This window comes from Triplophysa dalaica, chromosome 12 (assembly GCF_015846415.1).
Source record: "Triplophysa dalaica isolate WHDGS20190420 chromosome 12, ASM1584641v1, whole genome shotgun sequence".
NCBI classification, from domain to species: domain Eukaryota; kingdom Metazoa; phylum Chordata; class Actinopteri; order Cypriniformes; family Nemacheilidae; genus Triplophysa; species Triplophysa dalaica.
This window is the reverse complement of record NC_079553.1, coordinates 8,558,735-8,581,400: the sequence shown is the minus strand read 5'-3', so window position 1 is coordinate 8,581,400 and position 22,666 is coordinate 8,558,735. Positions and strand designations below refer to the sequence as shown.

Here is a 22,666-nt window from a genome sequence, read left to right as displayed (position 1 = left end):
ACGAAACCGTCCAGTCCAGAACACAGCTCTCAAATCAATCCCGGCACCACGGTATTCAAAACCAGACAATTGTTTCCTTCACTTGCATTTTCTTTCTATCATCTGATGATGCTGATGTTGCTGTGGTAATTTCATTGGTTGCCTAGCAACAGCCGCCCTGGGATCCATGCAACCAGGGCTTCTGCAGGTACATTTGGGATTATTTGGGATTCATGACCATGTCAAGTTCATCAGCTGTACTTCCTATAGCAGTTCGGAATAAAAACACAGGGTTATATCATAATTTATATGAAAATTAGGGTCAATATAAAATAAACCATGGGATTTATGATTTAAAATGAATTCAAAAATTCTCATTCCAAGTTTATACTAATAAAAAATGCTGATTTTATTTATGTTAAATAATTAGTACAAAAGGTTAGTTTCCCTTTCATTAAAACACGTCTGAGATCATTCACTCAGTTCATGAGTGCTTGGAAAGGGGTGCCACTTCTGTTTGATTATGTCTGTTTGTATGATTTTAGACAGATAGAAACTATTTCTCCAGGTATGTATAGGCCGACCGAGGTTACACAATCTGAATCTGTAATGTCTAAAACCAAATTTAGTTCATTTTTATTAGATATATTAAAATAATTACGTCTGACTGTGAAATGGTTAGCATGCAAGTGCGTATTTTTGTGAGAGAGCGCCCTCGTGTGGTTTGATTACACAATGACACTGTCGAGCGAGGACAGCTGGTTTAGTATCTTCTAGAAAAAGTTGATGAAAGTAAAACCATAATGATGGGACGGAGATTTCATCTATCCTTACCACAAATTAATGCCTTCTCGTGGTAAATTTAGGGTTAGGATCCCAATAGTCTTGCAACATGATTGGATAGTTTAAATCTCTATATTAGAAAAGTATATTAAAATAGACAAAATTAATATTTTATGATAGAACTGACCATATAAGAATATTAAAATGAAAGTGAATAATAATAAAATATATAAATTATAAAATGTAATAAAATATTGTGAGTATTCCGCCCGTACACAGCCATTTAAAGCAGAGATAACATCACCCTTTCACCGTTTATTGAGAATGAACAATCAATAGCAGTACAGGGGAAAAGACTGTAACAAAGATTAATACTCCAGAGCAGCAAACTAAAAACAAAGAAATCAATGCAATTAAATAAAAATAAATTGCAACAGGATGCGAATAATTAGATCTAGTGTGTTGTACTAAATCTAAAAATCAATACAAAAAACTCAATCTTGTAAGGTAACATTTTAAATCAATTAAACAACATAGAGGAAGGCTGGAAGATTGAGGAGTAAACAAATAAAACCCTTTTTGTTTTAGAGCTGATTTTTTTCACCGAGAAAAGAAGCTTCTAGCATTCTTGATTGTACATTGCACCAATGTATGTCATTATTGATTACAATTCTCTTTTTGAATTGTATGTTTCAATCAATTAAATGTGTTTATCACTGGCTCATTGTGTTTTTATAACTAAAACAACAGGCGTTATTCTTAATATTACACATTCACACATTCGGAGGCGACACACATGACGCATTTTGTTTGCACCTTCACATGCAAACAAAATTGTGAAAAGATAAATGATATTAGATACAAACAGACAAATAAAGTGTGTGTGCACAGCTACATATATAAGTGCACACAGACAAGCACAAATGCCTTCATTCAACCGTTGAGGTTTCAGTAAGAAAGAGCCTCTTTCGAGAATGGCTCATACAGTGTTTAGCTAACATTGTGTACAGTAAAAAATAAAAGATATTTAAAATACAGTTTAAAAAACGTAATATTTACTTAATACTAATGAATATAAAAAGTATAGAAATTCCACAGTGTAGTGTTCACATTACAGTATAAAATAGGGCTCTAAAAACATGTCATCTCTTTTTGACTCCTCATTTACAGTACAGTGGATGGCCCCAAAAAGTCTTTACACTCAAGTTCACACAGGCGTCTTATCAGAGTAACCAGATGTGCAATTTGTCACATTAACTATGGACATGTTCCATTATGCTTGGCAACCAGAAATGCACAGTGGACAGTATTTGAGAAAATGTTCAAGTATTTTATCAGATGTTTTCACTTTGAAACTTCCCTACATTATAAAGCATACGGTATATCCACTACCTTTCATAAATACAGTAAATGTTTATTTTTTATTTTTATTTCAATTATAAATCTAGTACTTTCTTAATTTTACTTTTTAAGTATAAAAAGGAAAAACAACTTGTATTTATGAAATTTAGTGGAGTAATAAGTATGACAGATGCTTTAGAATATAATGAAGTATATTCTTTCGAAAGTGGAAACACTAAGGTACAAAAACTTGAAAATATACTAGAGTAAAAAAGTACTGTCCAGCTTTAATTAAAAATTAAAAAAAAACTTTTGGTAAACATGTTTGTAAGGATTTTTTAATATTTTACTGTACATTTTTTATGTTAAACATATGTTTCTACTTTTACACAAGTAAGTATCTGAATTAAGTATCTTAATTGTTTTTGGGGTCAATGTATATGGCACAGCAAGATCCTCCTGTCCTAGACCATCACACCTGATGACATAAAGCTACTCCCTCTATTGACAGAGAAGTAACGTTCCTCTTCCATCCTCCCGTCTCTCTCTCTATCATCATTGTCAGGAAACAGAGCCTCTTTCTGCCCCCAGGCATAAGAGGCATTGTGTTGTGAAGTCTCATGACGATCACCCTCATCATAATACGCCGAGAGACTCTGTCAGATTAGTGGAATAAACGAGAGACTGCAGTTAGAGTGTAATGTGAAAGCACATACTAGACAAGTGTGTGAATATTAAACCCTGATTATTATGCCATTAAACATCTGTGATACATTATTTGTATGATTATTTAAATCCCACAAATAATTAGAAGAGGAATATTGAGTTCTTACTGTATCCGGCTTCTCACTGTGTGTCACATGTTTCATGTTTTGAGAATTAGAAATAGGTTCACTGATGGTCGGCTATAAGATAAAAAAACAAATGTTCACCCAGGGTAACGTTGTCTTAACATGATCAGCACCAAAATGTCTCTTAAGGATTTTCCTCATTTTAAATCAAAATGTTTATTTATTTTACACTTAATTTCATTATTAACTGCTTATTACCAGGTTAAAATATGATTTTGAGTCAGTCATTTAGGACCCACAGTGTAACCAGATTTACATGCATAAACTGATCACACTGTCTAACTCTGGCTTGCAAAAAATAGCTGCAACAGTTTCCTACTATGAATTCCAAAATGAATTCAAGTTCTCTTGTGCCAATAAAACATGTATGTTTATCTCTCCTATACTCACTGTCTTCATAAGAAAAGACTTCATGGGAGGAGGAGGTTTGTGAGTGGGTGGAGCACTGTGAAAACACATATATAGATAATCAATGCAGGAAAACATGCATTGCTCATTCATATGTAACTTTTAATAAAACAGGGTACCGCGATCAAAATACTTTTTACTGCAACAGTGAAAGAATACGCTTAGGGTACTTACTCTATGTTTCTTCTCTGCCGTTTGCGAACCATCACTACAACAGTTGCAATAATAGCAAGCAGGATGATTACACCGAGAATTCCTCCAATAATACTTCCTGTAGCGGAACCCTTCATTGGCTGCGGTGAATCTACGGGAAGACAAAGTGAGAAAGAGAGAGTAAGAAAGTTTGTCTCTCTAAATGTCATGTCTTCAAAGACTTCTGAGTTGATGCTTTAAGATGTAAAAAGTGATTCAGCAGTTTAGTTGTTTCTTCTTAATTTTCTTAAATTGATTCAACTTGTAGTTTCTGAATTTGTAATTTCAGCTTGACATCTTTAGTTTTTACTGTCTCAACTAGAGTATTTGTCGCCTCAACTTTAAAACACTGGTTGAGTCAATTCAGTATCAATCAAATGATCCTGTGCAAAATCTTTGTTTTTATATATTTAGCTACATTTTCTAGTTAAATAAGCTACATTAAGTTGAATGAACGTAATATTTAGTACAGACAAAAAGTTAGTTTATATTAAATTAACTTAATTTTTTGTGATACTTTAAGTTGATAAACATGATTTTTAGCACATACAACTTGAAAAAGTGAGTTTACGATATTCAACTAAACTAAGTACAGGTAACTTGAAAACTTAAAAAACGAAAAGTTTATGGGCCAAATGTTTTGGCGTCAACTAAACTTTTTAAGTTGAAAACTTAACTGAGTCAAAACAAAAAGTTAAATGAACAATTTTTTTACAGTGCACAGCATAAAACCCATCCACCCATCCATCCATCCATTTTCTTCCGCTTTATCCGGGGCCGGGTCGCGGGAGCAGCAGTCTAAGCAGGGATGCCCAGACTTCCCTCTCCCTAGACACTTCCTCCAGCTCTTCCGGGGGGCCACCGAGGCGTTCCCAGGCCAGCCGGGAGACATAGTCCCTCCAGCGTGTCCTAGGTTTTCCCCGGGGTCTCCTCCCGGTGGGACATGCCGGAGCACCTTCCCGGGAAGGCGTTCAGGGGGCAACCGGAAAAGATGCCCGAGCCACCTCAGCTGACCCCTCTTGATGTGGAGGAGCAGCGGATCTACTCTGAGCTCCTCCCGAGTGACCGAGCTTCTCACCCTATCTCTAAGGGATCGCCCAGCCACCCTGCGGAGAAAGCACATTTCGGCCACCTGTATCCTGGATCTTGTCCTTTCGGTCATGACCACAGGTGAGAGTAGGAACGTAGATTGACCGGTAAATCGAGAGCTTCGCCATGAGGCTCAGCTCCTTCTTCACCACGACAGACCGGTACAGCGACCGCATTACTGCAGAGGCTGCACCGATCCGTCTGTCAATCTCCCGTTCCATCCTTCCCTCACTCGTGAACAAGACCCCCAGATACTTGAACTCCTCCACTTGATGCAGGAACTCTCCACCGAACCTGAAGTGAGCAAGCCACCCTTTTCCGACTGAGAACCATGGCCTCAGATTTAGAGGTGCTGATTCTCATCCCAGCCGCTTCACACTCGGCTGCAAACTGTCCCAGTGCATGCTGTAGGTCCTGGTCTGATGGGGCCAGCACGACAACATCATCCGCAAAGAGCAGAGATGAAATTGTGTGTTCCCCAAACCGACACCCTCCGGCCCCTGGCTGCGCCCAGAAATTCTGTCCATAGAGATTATGAACAGAACCGGCGACAAAGTGCAGCCCTGCCGGAGTCCAACCCGCAACGGGAACAAGTCTGATTTACTGCCGGCAATGCGAACCAAGCTCCTGCTCCGGTCGTAGAGGGACTGGATAGCCCTAAGCAAAGGGTCCCGAATCCCATACTCCCAGAGCACCCTCCACATGATGCTGCAAGGGACACAGTCGAACGCCTTCTCCAAATCCAAAAAGCACATGTGGATAGGTTTGGCAAACTCCCATGAACCCTCCAGCAACCTCCAGCACAGCATAAAACCATGACTTCAATATGTTGAATCTAAAAAAAATGTATAAGGGTCTCTTAAAAAACAACAGTACAACAAGATTTAGGCAGCACTCAAACCGTTGTGAGGATGTACAGAGGAAGAAACTAGTAGGTTATGTGGAACACGCTTGACCTGATTTTGCCAAGTGGTTGATGTCCTCAGGACAACATATTTTGTTGACCTAAGGACAACATTTTTATAAATAAAACGTAATATCAACCACATTGCAAAAACAGGAGAGCGTGGAACACTTGATCAAAGCATGGTCGTTGCATGTCCTGAATCTGTGCAATATGGCAATATGGTTTCATCGGACGCATGGCCTGAAGTGAACTTTCGATCTTTGATTATCAGTCTGGCTAGTGGCTTGTAATATAAGTGCTTATTTTATATTTATATTATCATTAACGTAAATAAACATGTATTTATTAGGGTTGGGCAAACAAAAATCGATTAATCGTTTTATTTTAATGAGTAAATACGACTTTTTTTCTTTCATATTGCGGCAAGCACTGAACATTCATTAACGTGAATGTTATTTCTACTACTATCCACTAGATTTCACTTTTCTTTTTGCAACGGAAGGATGTTACAACAGAGGGCATATTGTTCATTCAATGTTACGCCTCTCACAATATTTGGAACACCATGTCGCAAAGCAATTATACTGACAGGTACACCTACCTTACTTGCATATACATTTGGACAGTCTTGGTCAAATTATACCACGAACTGACGTAGATTTGTTGGGTTGTGGTTACACGAGGACGTTTCAGGCAAGTCTGGGAGAGATTTCGCATTTAGATAGAATGCATCTTTTGTTCCGACACTTTCATTTGTGCAATTTTACATGTCTAATACATGCATGGGCAACTTATAACACAAAAAAGACAATGAAAAAGTAATTTTGCGTCATATGACCCCTTTATTTAACATGGCGGATGTAGGTGAGTCGTTGAATTTAACATCACCTTCACATAAAGCATTGCAGCCCCTCTTAACAGCTAATTTTGTGAAATTTTGTTTGTTATAATGTATCTGAAATGTAAAAAATAACCTGTTCTGTTTCAATATCCCTACGTGTGTTTAAAGTTTAATATACAGGTTTGTGGCTCATCATTTCATTTTAATTCACCATTGTTATGTGATATTTACTGATCTTTTTAAGAAATATCTATAGGATTTGTATTAAATCTATAATCATTGATTCGAATCGAGAGGTTGTGAATCGGAATCGAATACGATCAGAACATCAGAATCGATACCCAGCCCTCGTACTTATCAATAATATTTACAACCGTTATGGAGGCTTTGCCGAGGTCTACCAGAAGTTAAGTTTGGGCCACAAACTTATTTTGTTCCCGCTGAAACCGTCTATAAAACAACCATAGTGATACAAATGATGACCACAAATGTATTTTCTACTGTATTTTGAGTCAGTGTGGGGAAACAATTTGACATCTTTAAATATCTAAATCTTCCCAAGCATACAAAGTAGGAAGATTATAAAAAAAAATCTAATAGTGTTAATCAGCAAATACGGTTGGCTAGAGATGCAATCTTGGCATCTCATTTGTATTTCTGTTTGGATCCATTAGGATGTTGTAACAATATGCATAATCACTAAGGAGATGCACTTATGATTATAATTATAATGAAATATGATTTACATTTATGCATTTGTCAGACCCTCATTCCCAAAGCGACTTACAAGCTGTACGCATTCCCTGGGTTTCAGCTCTATGACCTTGGCATCGCTAGTGTTATGCCTTACCTGTAGCTAATCTACAACATTGCAACGCAACACCTGTAAACATGTTACTTTCATGCAACCTTAGGTCTATAATGAAATATAAAATTATATACATATAAAAGTATTATGCAATAACATCAATGTACATTAGATGGCGCTACAACTACACAATCCCATCAGTGAGTGCGTCAGGTCACTGTGAAACACATTAATATCAAGTATTCCAGACACATATTCTCTGATGTCACCACTGTGAAAGTATATCTGCTCTCAAATCACTCAAATTATGTCGCAGGTGTTATGCTGACAGGCAGGGTTAAAGTCTGGCTTATGGCCGAATACCTGCGCTGGCGATTTTCCACAGAAAATGTCAACATGGGGATTTAAGTGAGGTGGCAAGAGTATGGCTTGACAGAGCGAGAGAGAAAAAGAAAGAAATAATGAAAGAAAGAAAGAAAGATAGAGAGAGAGAGCGCAGAAGAAAGATAAAAGCGTAAACACAGAATTGGTCATCTACACCGTCTGGTTCTCAAGGACAGAAGGTAATTCTCTCAAAGGGGGAAGAGTTGAAAATAAAGCCAGGTTTCGGATGAAAGGATGTGTGCATGTCACGTCTCACTGAATATCTGCCTTGTCAATCACATGCCGTTCTTTCACTCGCACTGTCAATCTTCCTTGAATGTCCTAAAGCTCTTTCCTCTCACACTCCTTGAGAGAAAAGGTTGACATCTCTAAGCAGATGTCATAGCTGGGAAGGTAACTCATATCATCACAGACTGTACATGCATACTCACGCATAAACACTGCATTACACACAGCTCATAAAAACAGAACACGCTCGAGTACAAAATAGAATGAGCAAAGTCTACAAACACAATCAGGAAGACAGTTAATTCAGGGGCTTAACAGCCTTTAGCAGTAAACCTTACACACAAAAAGATGAAGAGAGAGAATATGAGGTGTATAAAGGAATTGAAGGTCACTGCAGACTGTGGAAAGAGTGTGTGTGCTGTAAGCAACGGCTCAAGAAAGCGCACTAGGGGAAAGAATTCGATCAATCATTAAAGTGACATCTCAGTTTATAAACTCTCAAGTCCAGACTCTCAGACAGAGCCTCCACGTAACTGTGTTTACAGAAATGGTGGACACAGATATTGCAGTGCAGGAACTGTAAAAAGTCACGTTCACCGGGAGGGTTGTGTCATGTGTTGTAGGAATAGTCCACTAAAGTTCTGTCAATATTTACTCATCAACATTAGCTCCCAGCTGGGGCTGTAGAACTCCAAAATGACAAAAGTCTGCATGACTTGTGTGCTGTATCCTGCTGAAGATATAGTACAGCATTGTGTGAAGTACAGAATGATCTGTAGCACCATCCTCAACTATGAAACTTCATTCTTCGCCATAAGTTCAGACATGTTTTACATGTTCAGCTATTTTACAGTAGATAACACATCATCTGTTTTAGTTGACCGAATCAAGTTTGGAATGAGGTAGATAAACATATGGATAAATAAAGTCAGATATTTTGTGTTTTAGGTGAACTTAAAAATCATGCGCATACGGATGTGACAAAAAGACGCACATTCTTGAGGGACAACATACACTCTTAAAAAAAAAACTATATAAATATCCTTTAACATCTGGAGAATCCTTTCTGTTTCACAAATGGTTTTTTGTTGCAGAAAAAAGTTCTTCTGATTATAAAAAATGAAAGAGATTTTCTTTGTGGAACCAAAAGTGGTTCTTCTTTGGCATCGCTGTAAAGAACCTTTTGAGCACCTTTATTTTTAAGAGTGTACTTTGTAGAATTTTTGTGAATTAAAACGTGCAAACCAGAAGCAATAATACCCAACAAATGGAGAGGGGATGGCTCTTCATAGATTATAAACAAGTTTTTTATTTTAATGTTCATGTACCCATTTATAAGGATTACGTACAGTTATTAATGAGACAATTCACTTATCTGACTTTTGAAAACTATTCTTTAAAACTTTAAGAGAGACTTCACAAGGTTATTTAAAGTATCAGTATGGTAAAAACCTTTGGTAAAAAAGAAGATTTATTTCATTTTACAGTTGACATTTGCATTGAATTGCCCAAATACAGCTCAACTGGAAGCAGTTAGCAGCGTAAAGGTCATGGTTTCAATTCCCAGGGAACTCACAGACAGAAAAAACATCTATTGAATGTAGTAGTTTTGGGGAAACAAATCTGTCAAATGCTCAATTGGAAGTAAATGCTAATTTATTTGAATCTAAATTACAGCAAAAAATAACACCACACATACACAAAGGGTTTCCAAGCACCCACCCATACTCCTGAAGTGAAACGTTTTTCTAAAGTTTACAGACAAACTACAGTGAGTTTTAACACAAAATTCCCCTCCATGTTTGTCAAAACCTGATAATCGATAAACACGTGTAGTTGTGTTTACCTTTCGTGGTGGCCTCTGTTCTAAATGCGGTGTAAATAAAACTAAAAGCTTTTTGAAAGCTCTTGGGCTCAATAAACCACACTATACAATAATTCAGTTACGGTGATTAGCATCGGGTCACGTGACCCATCTCTGCCGCAGCGATCCTATTTCACACAGTATGTCTAAAGTGGCAGGTTGATGGGATTAATTTGTTGAATAAACAATTTAAGGTGAATTATGAATGTGTCGATGTGAAAAGACACATGCAATTAGAGGGATTATGGCCATAGACATGATGCCCTGTCAAGGCAATACTGCAAATAGATTGAGTGTGATTGTGTGTGTGCAAACCTTTCAGATCCACGCTTAATGGAGTGAGATTATAAGAATCAATTCTGACTGAGTGGAATGTGACATCAGAACACATCTTCCATAAGACATTGCATCCTGGTTACTAACCGTAAAAGAGAGAGAGAGATCAAACAGGGATGATGACACGTCTGACACTGAAAACTCAAAGACGAACGCTCTATCCCACATCACATCTAACCCCCCACACACAGATGATACAGCCTCAGCTGTGCTTGAAGCTCGTGTAAAACCTGGAAACCGCCTCAGGTGGATGAATGACAGTGAATGTGTTCATTATCACGGACATTTCTTTTTCCTTTTTGAAGGAGCTCTAGTGTTATTCCTGGACCACTTTGTGCTTGAGATAAAACACTTTGTGCTTTTAACACCTTTGTATTTCGTTGTGTGATGTGATACTTTAGCTTAGTGGTACAGTTTTTGTATGTGTGAGATGACTTGGGTTCAAAGTCGTATATACACTTTTTGTTCAAGAATTTAGTTTCGTGGAAATAAGAAGCTTTAACTTTTTGATAAGTTTGTGTTAACCAGTCATGAGTGTTGAGGGTGGATATCGGGCAATTCCAGCGTTATAGACGTGACATAAAAACGCTCAGAGAATTTATTTGTTACGAATATATTGAACCATCTGTTTATATTTTACTGAACTGAGTCTTAACACTTAAAAAAATATCAGTCTATGAAATATATATTTACAAAAGGGAAATAAACGCGTTATGGATGTGACAAAAAAAGGAAGTGTTTTTTTGGGAGACGATAAACCATCTGTAAAATAAGATGCACAATCCTGAAGCAATAATTCCCAATGAATGGAGAAGGGATGCCTTATATAGAACATAAAAAAGTTACTTTATATACATTTTTATGTGTCCATTCATGAGGAATATGTAGCGTTATGGATGTGACAATTCTGAAAATGTCACTTACCTGACTAAGAAAAAAATGCTTAAAAAATAAAACAAATGCATTACAAATTTGAAGAGAGATCTCACATGGGTATTTGAACCACCAAATGTTTCAAATCTGTGCTGTTACCATAGTAAAACAATCATGGTAAGTTTGACATTTTCACGGAATTGATGACCAAATATCCAGTTTAAAGCAAAAATAAAATGATCTTCTACATGCTTGACCTCTGACTTTGAACGGATACACGGTTTACCATTCATTTGACTCTTGCTGCATTGCGGTGAATACCACAGTACATGACACATACAGTTTGACTCACCCGATCACTCTTTATAGTGACATTCCAGCATACGTAAGTGTGTGTGTGCGTGCATGTGTGTATCTTCATTCATCATGTGACCCGGCTCTAATCACAGCTGAAGTCCAGTCAGCCCATGCATTTAAACTGTCTGAGGATTAAACTGCTGTCAGCGACACCGTGTCTCTGCGTGTGGATGTGTGTGTGAGTCTCTCTGGGGATGCAGTGAGGTTTCTGCCACTGCGTGTTACAGCAGTGAACAGTAGCCACAGGAGGAGGCTAGATCTGGATCTCCAAGGTCACCGGTCCTTCAACACCCACGGCTCTAAGAATCTGCTGATGTCACACATGCGATTTTTCTACATTTTATCCAATCACTTCATTTCGTATCATTCTGATTTTGTTCAGTAAACACACACGCACACATACAATGTTGGGCTTCCATTTTCTATGGAGAATTTCCATGGACATGAAATGATTTTCTAGACTGTACAAACTGTATGTTCTCTCAACCCACACACATATCTTTATGCATTTGTACGTTTTCAAATCAACAATATTTTGTTTTATTTATAAGCTTTTTTCTTCATTGGGACCAAAAAAATGTTTTCCACACAAGGTAATTTTTTTGGTATAACCATATCTTTGGGGATATTTGTTACCCACACTATCTTATAAAAACTATGATGAGTACAGTACTTTGAACATAAATGATTGATTATAAAAACACAAAAATTGGGTCACTTAAAAATCCACACTACTATAAATAGTTATTATAACTTAAAATAGTCAAGTAATGTGAATCATATTTTTCAGTTTAGGACCTTGATGTCTTCAAATTTTTTGTAACGGATTTAGCTCAGATGTGGGGACAGATTCATTTTAGGATTAAGCTACTGTACATATGCACGCACACAAACACACGCGTACATACACACAAAAATAGCTCTCACCGGTGTCCTAGTCATCAATTATTTTTAAACTTGTGATCTCTCATAGCCCTATCTTTTTTCCCCGCAACGCATACACACACATGTTAACTGCTAATGAAGTGTTGAGGAAACACCACACTTTACTTTCCCCAAGTTTTCTCTCAGTCATTAAGATTATATTTAAATGTGTCATGTCTCATACATTCCCTGTCCCATAAACACCTTCAGACAGCCATACGCAGCTCATCAAGTATTAAATGGCAAGCACCATCCTTTCCCTCAGTGTTTGCTCCATCATTACGACTGTGAGCTCACAAACAACAGAGAGATGCATGTTCATCATGTCTTCAGCAGTGCAGCAGATATAAAAAGCTTTGCTTCATCTCATTGTGTATCTTCCTCCCTTTTCAATTGTATCTGTGCAAGAGAATCATTTCAGCTGCTGTGTCTATTGTGTCAAACCCTCAGTTTGTTTATTTGGACAGCATGGTATATGCTTATTCTAAGAGTGTGCTGTCTATTATGTGAATAATAAATTTGACGATGTTCAGTATATGAATTATTAAGTTTTCATTACAAATTATATTAGCAACATAATTTGAAAAATGAGTTCATAAAATGTACATGAATAACTTAGTATTTGAGTGTTTGGAATGTCTTTTTCTAATGATAGAATGCACTGGAGCTACAGGGGCCACATGAATTCATCAAAAATCGGACTGATTCGAAAATGTCTTACAGAGCATTGTGTGTTTTAACAGAAGAAAAATATAAATATATTTCATTGATAAGTGATCTGATAATCATACAGAACCTTTTAAAAACTCTGTTTTGCTTTATGTGCATGTTTATGTTTTCACAATCATAAAACTGTTTACAATAAACGTAGCCTAATAATTTTGGTCTCAGGTTTCTTGGTCGCCACTGTAAAGTATTAAAAAGGTTGTGATCAGTAATTCATCGCAACATGTTTTCACATTAAATCAACAAAACAAGCAATTTCATCTAAAGTTGCAACGAAATAATGGCAAACAAATATGGCTCGCTGTCCTAATAGGAAGCTCGATCCTGAGATTCGACTCGGCTCGGCTCTTAGCTGAATTGTTTAAAATGAAAATATTTTTTGGTGTATTGGAGGGATGACGGTAGAGCTGTCGTAGGAGACTGGTTGTGTATGTAGCTGCTTAAATATGCTTGGAAATGATTGAAAGGACCATAAAATGTTCTCGCAAAGATGTTGTACTTCCTCCAGTACCAACTACGAGTTAATGTATTTCTGCTTGGGGCAGATAACGTGTTAACCTTTGTAACCTCTGTCTACAACATATACAGGAAGTCATTTACTCGATTTCCATGCATTAGCATTTAGCAGTGGCTGCTGGGCAGCAGTGCAAAGATTGCTCGTGTTTAGAGATGCAGATATATTACAGTTCTGTAGTTTAAGGCACCTGCCTGTGGCCTAAACAGTGTCTCCAGTAAACCAACCAGCTCCTGATTACTGGGCCATTACCCCAATTACACAGCCGCATAGAGCCACAGGGGCTCGATCTCTGCGAGTGTGTCTGCGATGTGTGTTCACTCATGTGTGTGTATTTGTTTACCTGTTACCGCTAGCTGGGAGTTATTCAGCTTCATTAGTGAGCGTTCATGCTTGCCGCAGACGTAATTGCAGTGTTTCACCACAGTCCGCGGCTACATTCCAAACTCACCCCGACACAACAGCCTTAACCATACAGCTCAAATATTCCAAACATCACAAATCCCACGACCGCACAGCCCAACACGTCCATGAATTTCAGAGATTCTACCCAGCATCGCCCAAGCGAATAGCTTTCACTCTCCAACCCAAAGCCATAGTGTCTATTGCAGACGTTGTATCTGAAACGAGCCCAAACCTTAAATTGCACACCAGATGAAAAAGTCTTTAATCTAACGGAGTTACTGCGCCTAACAAGTGAATCTGTAGCTTTATACTGTACCACAACTCCCACTCCATTATCTGCTACCAAAATAACTGAGCAGAGAGGAAGAGAGAGTGGGAGAGAGAGAGGGAGAGAAAGAGAGAGAGAAAGAAAGAGAGAGAGAAGGGACAATAGCGATCATTATAGCCGCCCATGTTGTCCTTTCCTTCCATAGGTGCTGGGGGCGGAGGGTGCGTGTCATTTTTGTGGGTAATACACATTCTGCGTTGATTAATATTATGCTCTTCCTCTGTGAGTCAGTCTCTCTCTCTCTCATTTATTATGTGAAATGATTGCTCATTAAGCTATTGGCCCCGGCCCAGTAAGTACTCCGCTATATTGTAATGAATCTGTGTGTCAGATACTGCAAGAAACCGTGCAGCTTATATTTACAGCTTATATTACTGTCATCAGACCTAGAAACAGAGCGTTGAAGCAAAGAGAGGGCCACTGTTGGAATCCTTTCACAGACACAAGCAAACACTAGCCTGTGTTTGAAAAACCAGATAGACGCAGAGATACAGACAAGTTTCCTCACATAATGAAAATATTAGAATAATGGACACAGACAAACACATGCCAAGAGTGAGAATCCTGTGTTTAGGTGCATTTTAATAGCAATTACTATCTAATTGATATCTGTAAATTGCTTGTCAAATCTGTTATATTGGTCCTATCACAACCCCAGGGAGAATATATGAGCTTCCAGGGTATGCGATGAACATGCACAATGGGAGTTCAAAGATGTCGAGCATCACGTGATACATGGAGCCTTCAGAAAGTTCCAGGAAGTTATGTTTTTTCTTTCATATTTACTTTAAATGGCTCCATGCGTTGCTAGTAACTTCCGGGAACTATTGAAAGACTCCATGAATCACCATTGCTGTGCAAAAAACGTTCCATTGGAGTCAACGCAGTTGACGCGTCTCTCTGACAACAGCTTTGGTTCATACAAGGAAAGTCAACTGCGGCCAGTGTTGTTTGGTTGCCAACATTCTTTACAATGTTTTGCAGAGAAAAAAAGTCATATAGGTTTGGAATGAGTGTGAGTAAATGATGACAGACTTTTTGGGTGAACTATCCCTTTAAAAAATGCAACTTGTGCTAGGCAGCCAAAGAAGAGTTAAGATGAACATTCTCATGCTGTCAGTTTGCTTTAAATGCATTGCATCAATTTAGATTAAGTTAATTAAGAAAAAAATGATCCGATCCATTTGATGTTTCAACCGAAGGCATTTTCTATTAACTAAATTTGCCATGGATTCCATGATTTCATCAGTGGCTTTGATGGTCCCATTCCCTTAATCTCTTTCATAATCTCTCCGTCTCTCTGAAACAAATACCACCACAACCTCGGTAACTAAAAACATAAACCAAAACCTGATCTAACGCCAAAAAATCTGCTCTCCATAAAATTTTACGAGGCCACTACTACAATAAAAACAAGTTAAAGGCCCCGACATTTCATAAATCAACCAAATATTATGGTCAACATATTCAGGATCCTCTGCAGGAGAGTTTTCACAACCCACAAAACCTTCACATTTGACCATCTCACCACACTGTACCCTTCTCTCACAGCTGCTATGGAGACAGAGGGTGGATCTTGCAGTGTAGTGCCATGGCAACCGTCTCCTGGGTGACTCGCGAGTGTCAGTGGATGAAGAGTAATCAATTTGCGGCATTAAGTAAGTACCAGTGATGAGATGCATAGGAGAGATGACTGAAGGCTGTCCTCATGGCACGGACACTGGCAAAAGCATTGAATCAATGTTCCCGTCCAGTTCACAAAGAGTTCATTTCATCTTTATCTGTGATACTGAGATAAATCCGTCTGCTTCACCGTGGCATAAAAAATGCAGTTTCGTGCTGTTTGTAAGATTGCACCAACCCAGGCTATAGCCTGACAAAAACATTGTAGGTTAAATTCTACTTAATAATGCTGGATGGTATTTCGTATCATCATTAGTATTGATAACTTTATATGATTAACATTATTAGATAAGAATTTGTGAAATATCGTGGGTTACAATTTTTGAGTTTGACAAAAAAAACTGAATTTGTTCTGTAACTTTGCAATTCCAGCAGTTTTTTTGATGGTGAAAACTTAAAATGTAAAATTTCAGAGAATTCTTTTTTTTACAAGTGAATTGAAGTATGTGTTTATATTTTACTAAACCCCTGATAATAGAGTCCAGACATCAGAAAAATATCAGTCTATGCACAAGTTTTCAATTATAAAAGAGCAGAAAATTCATGCGTTATAGATGTGAGACAAAAGAATGCATGTTTTTAAGAGACATACTTTGTACGATTTCGGTGAAATAAAATACAACTAGAAGCAATTATACCCAACAAATGAAGAAGGAATGACTCCTCATAGAACATAAAATCTTAATTATCTGTTAAATTCTCATATGCCGATTTATGATGAATATCACCGTTATGGATGTAAAAAAAAACTTACCTGACTATTGAAAATAAAAAAACGCAAAAAAGCTTTAAAGCTTTACATTGATATCCACACCACCAAATATTAACATATGACCTATCAGTATGGTGAAAAACTTCTTCATCTTAAGGTTGAAATTTTCATGGAATTGCCCAACTATATTTAGTTTTATACGGGTTCAATTTGCAGACAGTTTTTTATATAATGAAATCAGGACAGGTCTGTCCTGTCTCAACAAATCTTACTAAATGTATATCACTATTTTTGAATCACTGAGCAAAATGACAAATTACTAGATTTAACTTGCAAGAAAAACACGGTTTCAAAAGAGAACTGAAAAATGCATTACTGTGGCTAAATTTTTCATCAATACAACGTCAAGGAAAGGGATTTTATCCCTGAGATGTGTTTTGGTCAATCTGTTAAGTAAATTCTCCCCCAGCCCTTGTCAGAAAACACTGTCAGACTTGTCATAGCGGATTAGAAACGGCGCAAAGGCGTTCGCGACACTGACCCGTCCTGACATCTCAGTGTCAGAAAAATCGCCTATATGTTTATTTTAGGTTAAATTGCATTAGGTTCAAGAATGGCTGGCACTAGTAATTTCTGGAAATATCAGGTCCACTGCAGCAATGGGCCTTAATGACTAATGTCTCTCTGTTTGCCCTACAAAGAGCTCCTCTGGTCTGTGTCTCAACAGCGAAATATTCTGAGCGGTATGAGGAAACAGGCCATCTTTAACCAAGTACTGTCAAGGTTTGAACCACACCTCCAGCTGGCTACCAGCTCTGGTAGTTTTTAGTAAATGCAATAGCCAGAGGCAAACCCCAATGCCACAGGTGATCTCTGATAACCATCTGGGCCAAAATAGCAGAAAGTAGAGACAAAATGATGACTCAATATGTAAGGCACACTCATTATGTCTGACATCATGGACAAAGCCATATTGTCTACGAACGACTCTTATCTTTTGTTGTATCTGTAGGAAACCGAATAGATAATAGAAAGAACAACAAAGACAAATGTGTTCAATTTCTCGTGAAGAGAGACAGGAATGTCTGACTACCGAAACTTAAATCCTACAATGAGAGAATAGTCACCTGGTTGGTTTTATACAAAGCATACAATACAAGCCGGTATTTCCTGTCCCGGGGCTCACGATTTGACTAAAAAGGTCAGTTTTGTAGTCTGCCTGAAGCACAAATGACATTCGTCTTTTAATATCCATAAAGAAATGGGTTAGCACTCAAGTGAAGTGGAAGCTACAGCTCGGTCTAACCTATAAAAATTGGAACAACATGAACCAAGACATTTATCCAGCATCAAGCAATCTAAAAATGGCTGACAGGGGACTGAACTGCGAGTGGGAGTGTAACATGACTGTTCTGGGTGGACCCATGATCCAAATTGACATCTGTGTGATTTGGCTCAGCTTGGCTCTGTGTGTGTGTTTTCGAGAAGTCCCGCTGAATAAATAAGTAAGAGAGTGGCCGTCATGCCTGATGAGGAGTTATTTCTGAAATACAGCATGTCACAGAGCACCCCGCACTGTTTGGGCTGCAGGGCATTCTGGGAGATCTTTGTCTGAAATGCTCCGGCCATGACCACAGTTAGACGGAGCTAGCACTGTCCATCTATACACATAAAACACTCTCTCTCACACAACAGCCTTCATTTTAACAAAGATAGATAACAAGGACACATACTATAGATTTAATAGCTCCTAATTCAGATTCTTGTGTTTCTACCAGTCACTAAGCATTTCCTTATTGAATTACTCTGATGGAGGCAGACTTACAATTGGAGACACATGCATCTCTGTCTAATGCAGCCAGTCATTTGACTTGGGTCATAAAGGTCTGGTCCACTCGGACTCCCTCATAATGTCGGGTCCACTTAGCAGCTTATTGGAGAACAAAGAGACCACCTGACCAACATCTAAACAGCCAATCAAAGATGGTTTTGCTTTTACCTGCTATTTGGGTAAAGTTGAGAAAGATTATTTATGCTTCAACTATAAACTAGTGCGAAAGAAACTCATTCAAAATATATGTTGTGACATTCTTACGGATTCACAAAAAGATAAAAGTAGCAGAAGTGTTTTTTCTGTATTCAATTTTGCCAAAGCAGTTATTAGTTTTCCCTCTCAAAGAGACAGTACAGTGCACACAAATAGTGTCATATTCATCCTAATGTCATTCAAAACCTGTAGGTCTAACACAAAAGAAGATATTTCGAGAAATGTCTCCATGGTTTTGTTTCCAAACAAGGGAAGTCAACGGGGGCAATGTTGTTTGGATCGAACATTCTTCCAAATATCTTCTTTGTGTTCTGCTGACGAAAGAAAGTCATACAGGTTTGGAATGATCATTTTAGAATTCATATTTTTGGTTAACTATCCCTTTTAGAATTCATAATCTCAACCTACATTTTTGAGACGATGTTGTTGTCTTGCGCTGTCAAGTTTTGTATGCAATATGCATCATGCGGTCAGTGAATTGTCTGCGGGGGCAGTGCATGCCGTCTACTGAGAGTACACGTACCTTTTATTCACAAATGTGTGGAAAATTGAACCCACTATCACAACCTCACCGCATGGCAGCTTGGCATCACATGGCAGCGCCCCCCAACAGTGGCACAAGCGTAAAACAATCTTACTGCTCTTTCCAGCTTCAAGAATAAAGGACCGAGGCATATGAACAAACAGAAGAGCCAAAAGGCTAAACTTTGAAGGACAAGAGAGTATAGAAGGAGAGAGAGAGAGAGAGAGAGAGAGAGAGAGAAAGGGGGACAGTGTCATCTCTCTGCCCGCTGGCCTTCCCAGCTGTTCTTTCTTTCCCCTTCACATTTCATCTGCCTTCGCCCCAGCACCCTTTCCGCCGCAGACCCCTCTGTCTCCTCAGCGTCTATCTCTCATCCCCCACCATCTCCTCCCATTTTTCACTGTGACTCAGTGAAACAGGTCAAGTGTTACTGAATTCCCCCTCCAGCTCAACCTGCTTAATACAAGAGCACATAAAACTCATATGCCAACACAGAGCGCAGGGAAGCTCAATGCCAGCCCAGCGAATTTCTGCCAAGCACACAACATTAAGCCTCACAATAAGCCATCAGTGCATTATTTGATTTGTGCTTCACATACACATGCAGGCTGTGTGGAATTGACTCCACAGGAAAGCTCAGTGGCTGAAGTGTGCCTCTGTGGCGACTATGAAAATGGCCCATTCAGTTGATTGGGTGTAAGAGCACTGAAGGACAACAAGATCTTTTGAGTGCTTGTGTTTTGGTATAGATATGTAGAGTGGTGTGTACACTTTACTTAATGGTGTGGAAATGACTGTGTAGTGGAAAAGCTGTAAATAAAAACGTTAGGGGAGACATTTGAGACATTTAGTCTTACGTGTGCTCTAAAGATTGCCTTAAGGTTTGATTATTCCAAACTAATTACAAAATGTAAATACTAAGTATGATTTTTAATGAATGTGATTTTGGGGAATAATGTAACTGTTTAATTAATGAATGCAAATCAACAAAAGCAAATCACTTCATTTATTCTATAAGTACAGACTTCATTGCACTCTAGATAAGACAATAATTGATCTGCATACTGCATATTGTCACTTTATATTCTTGGTCGTTTGAGGTATATTGACGTTAATTAGACAAAATTAATTATTAACAGTCTGAAAAAAGCAATTCATCGACATTAATGGATGTAGCTCCCATCAATTCAGACATCGTTCTATTTGGAGGCCGATTACGATTTTTTACATGTTAAATCAATTTGACACTCATACTTGAATATCATTTTATCAATGTACATCTTATAAAAAAATTGCAATAATATCTATTCTATAATTTTATAATAATTTCATTTTTTCCTGCTTGTCACTACTATTCGTATTAATAAATGTGTGCTGTACCGCTGCTTTGCCACAATGCAATACTGTAAAACAATTGAGACAGAAATACATTTTGATTGATATAAATAGTTCGCCCAAAAATGTAAAATGCATTTATGTTATTTTATTATGAAAAGCTTTAGTTATGTATGGAACAAAAAAGTCCAGCTTTCTTTTGATTCACACAGAGATTTTGCATTGCTCCATTACTGTAGGCTTCTTAAATGGTGCTTTTCTTTTTCAACGGAGACATTTTATTTAATGTGTTTAAAGTTCCAGTGTGTCATTTTTGGAGTATCTATTAAAAGAAATGCAATATAATATAACTGTTTTCAGACAAGTTAATAATATGTGTGGTGCATCGGGATATGACGAAGACAGCATACCACACGAGTGGAGAAATCTCGCAAATTCTCTCGCGATTTCAGATTACGTTTTTATTATTTCACTGTATGTTTATTATATACTGTATGTATCCAATAGAAACAAATGTGTACATATAACCTTTTAAGTGATTTTAAGTATTGTTTACCATTGAGAATTTTTTCAAGCAGGGTTGTCTAAAGCATGGCACAGCACTGTATATTTTATTATAACTTTCAAATATTGTTGTATTTATGACTTCACAGTAATAAAAAAGTATATTAATACTGTTTTCTACAAAATAGCTGTTGACACCTGAAAGAGTCCACTGGCTTCACTAGCTCCACTAGGCCTAGTTTTCTGTTCTACCTGAAATTATTTGTAATTTTGATGATAGTGTTTGTAATGCTTTTGACAGAAAATTGACAGATAAAAGAAGGGTTTGGTTGAAGACATGATTACGGTTGTTATGCTTCTGTCAGCAGGCTTTCTGATTGGGTATCGTTTTGTTCCACGTGACAATCAACAGAGTTCTTGTGTGCTTGTGCTCAAGGTTTCCCCCACACATCAGGATTTCTGCTCGTAAATATTAAACGATTTGCGTTCGGGGGGGCTCCGATGTTCTTCCGATCGGGTTCATTGCCTCTCAACACACATCACACCACAGGAAAATATGATGAAAAAACTGTAGAGCCGAAGGGGATAAATCGACCCGATTATCTTATGCTGAAGCCCCGGCATAAACGGACAAAGTGGTCTACAGACCAGTAACGTGACAACATCTTAGTCCTGTGTCGGCCCCCAAAGTGCTTCAAAAGGGAGGGGCGGAGTGAGCTGTTGATCTCAATTTTTGCAACCTCACCGCTAGATGCCGCCAAATTTTATACACTGGAACTTTATTGACCAGAATAAAAATGGGCAGGTTAAACTAAAAGCTGTCAGTGTCTGCATGCTGAAGTGGCCGGTGTTTTCTGCAGCGGGCTGTTTTAATGTGTTATCGAGCAGTGAGTCTGTATGGTTGGACTAGTTGTTTCAGTGTGGCGCTGAATGCTGCAGAACACTTGGCTTGGAGTGTTCGAAGCAGTGAGGCAGAAGTGAGCAGCACTGAAGCTGCAGAGAAGACCAGGACGGGGAAAGAGGAGAAAAGTGCCCAGCTCTGCCAGGCTGTCAGATAGATTATCTCAATGCATCCCACACTCATTCATCAATGTATACCACCTCTTCAACAGAGAGAGGGTGGGGCTGGAGATGGACAGTGATATTAGACGATGGATACAAACTGTGATTCTTGCCTGAGGGGAGGGGCTAGTTGTCACACGGGCTATAAGTAACTATGAGGTCTGCAGTCAAAAATCTAGAAGCACAAATGCTTATCCGTCTCATTTTATTGGGTCAGGCTGTCGCATAGGTTGTACTTTGAATTGTTTTTGTATTATATTTAACATTTCTGCTGTTTTATTGTTGCCGTTGTTGTGTTGTATTTTACTGCTTGCATTTAGCTGAAGAGCCTTACAGTCTGGCTGTTTAATGGCAGCTTCTATTGGGGCATTTTGTTAGAAAAGGTCACCTTGTATTTTATGTACTCTATCTTTTTATCCTTGGCAGTAATGGTGAATTGTTTAATGGTCTTTTATAGGCAAGAAATGAAGGCAGAAACAAATCAACCCTGCGAAACATTCACTAGAGTTAAAGGTGACATCTAACCCCTGTCTCCCGTGAAGCAAGAGCAGTCATTATTAGCGTGTGCTGGATAAGAAAGATGCTCTGTGTCTCCATCTACAAGACTGGCTATGTGTGCTTGCCCTTTGGAAGAAGGAAAAGTGTGTGTCCATTCAGAACAC

At 38.2% G+C, this 22,666-nt stretch overlaps 1 long non-coding RNA gene across 1 annotated transcript; it reads right to left on the bottom strand.

Moving 5' to 3' along the window:
• Window positions 1–1,064: 1,064 nt before the first annotated feature.
• Window positions 1,065–3,025, bottom strand: LOC130433135 (uncharacterized). Its single transcript, XR_008908538.1, has 2 exons — window positions 2,937–3,025; window positions 1,065–2,759 (listed from the first exon to the last, which is right to left on the bottom strand). It is a non-coding gene; the product is annotated as an uncharacterized LOC130433135 (long non-coding RNA).
• Between the last annotated feature and the right edge of the window lie 19,641 nt (window positions 3,026–22,666).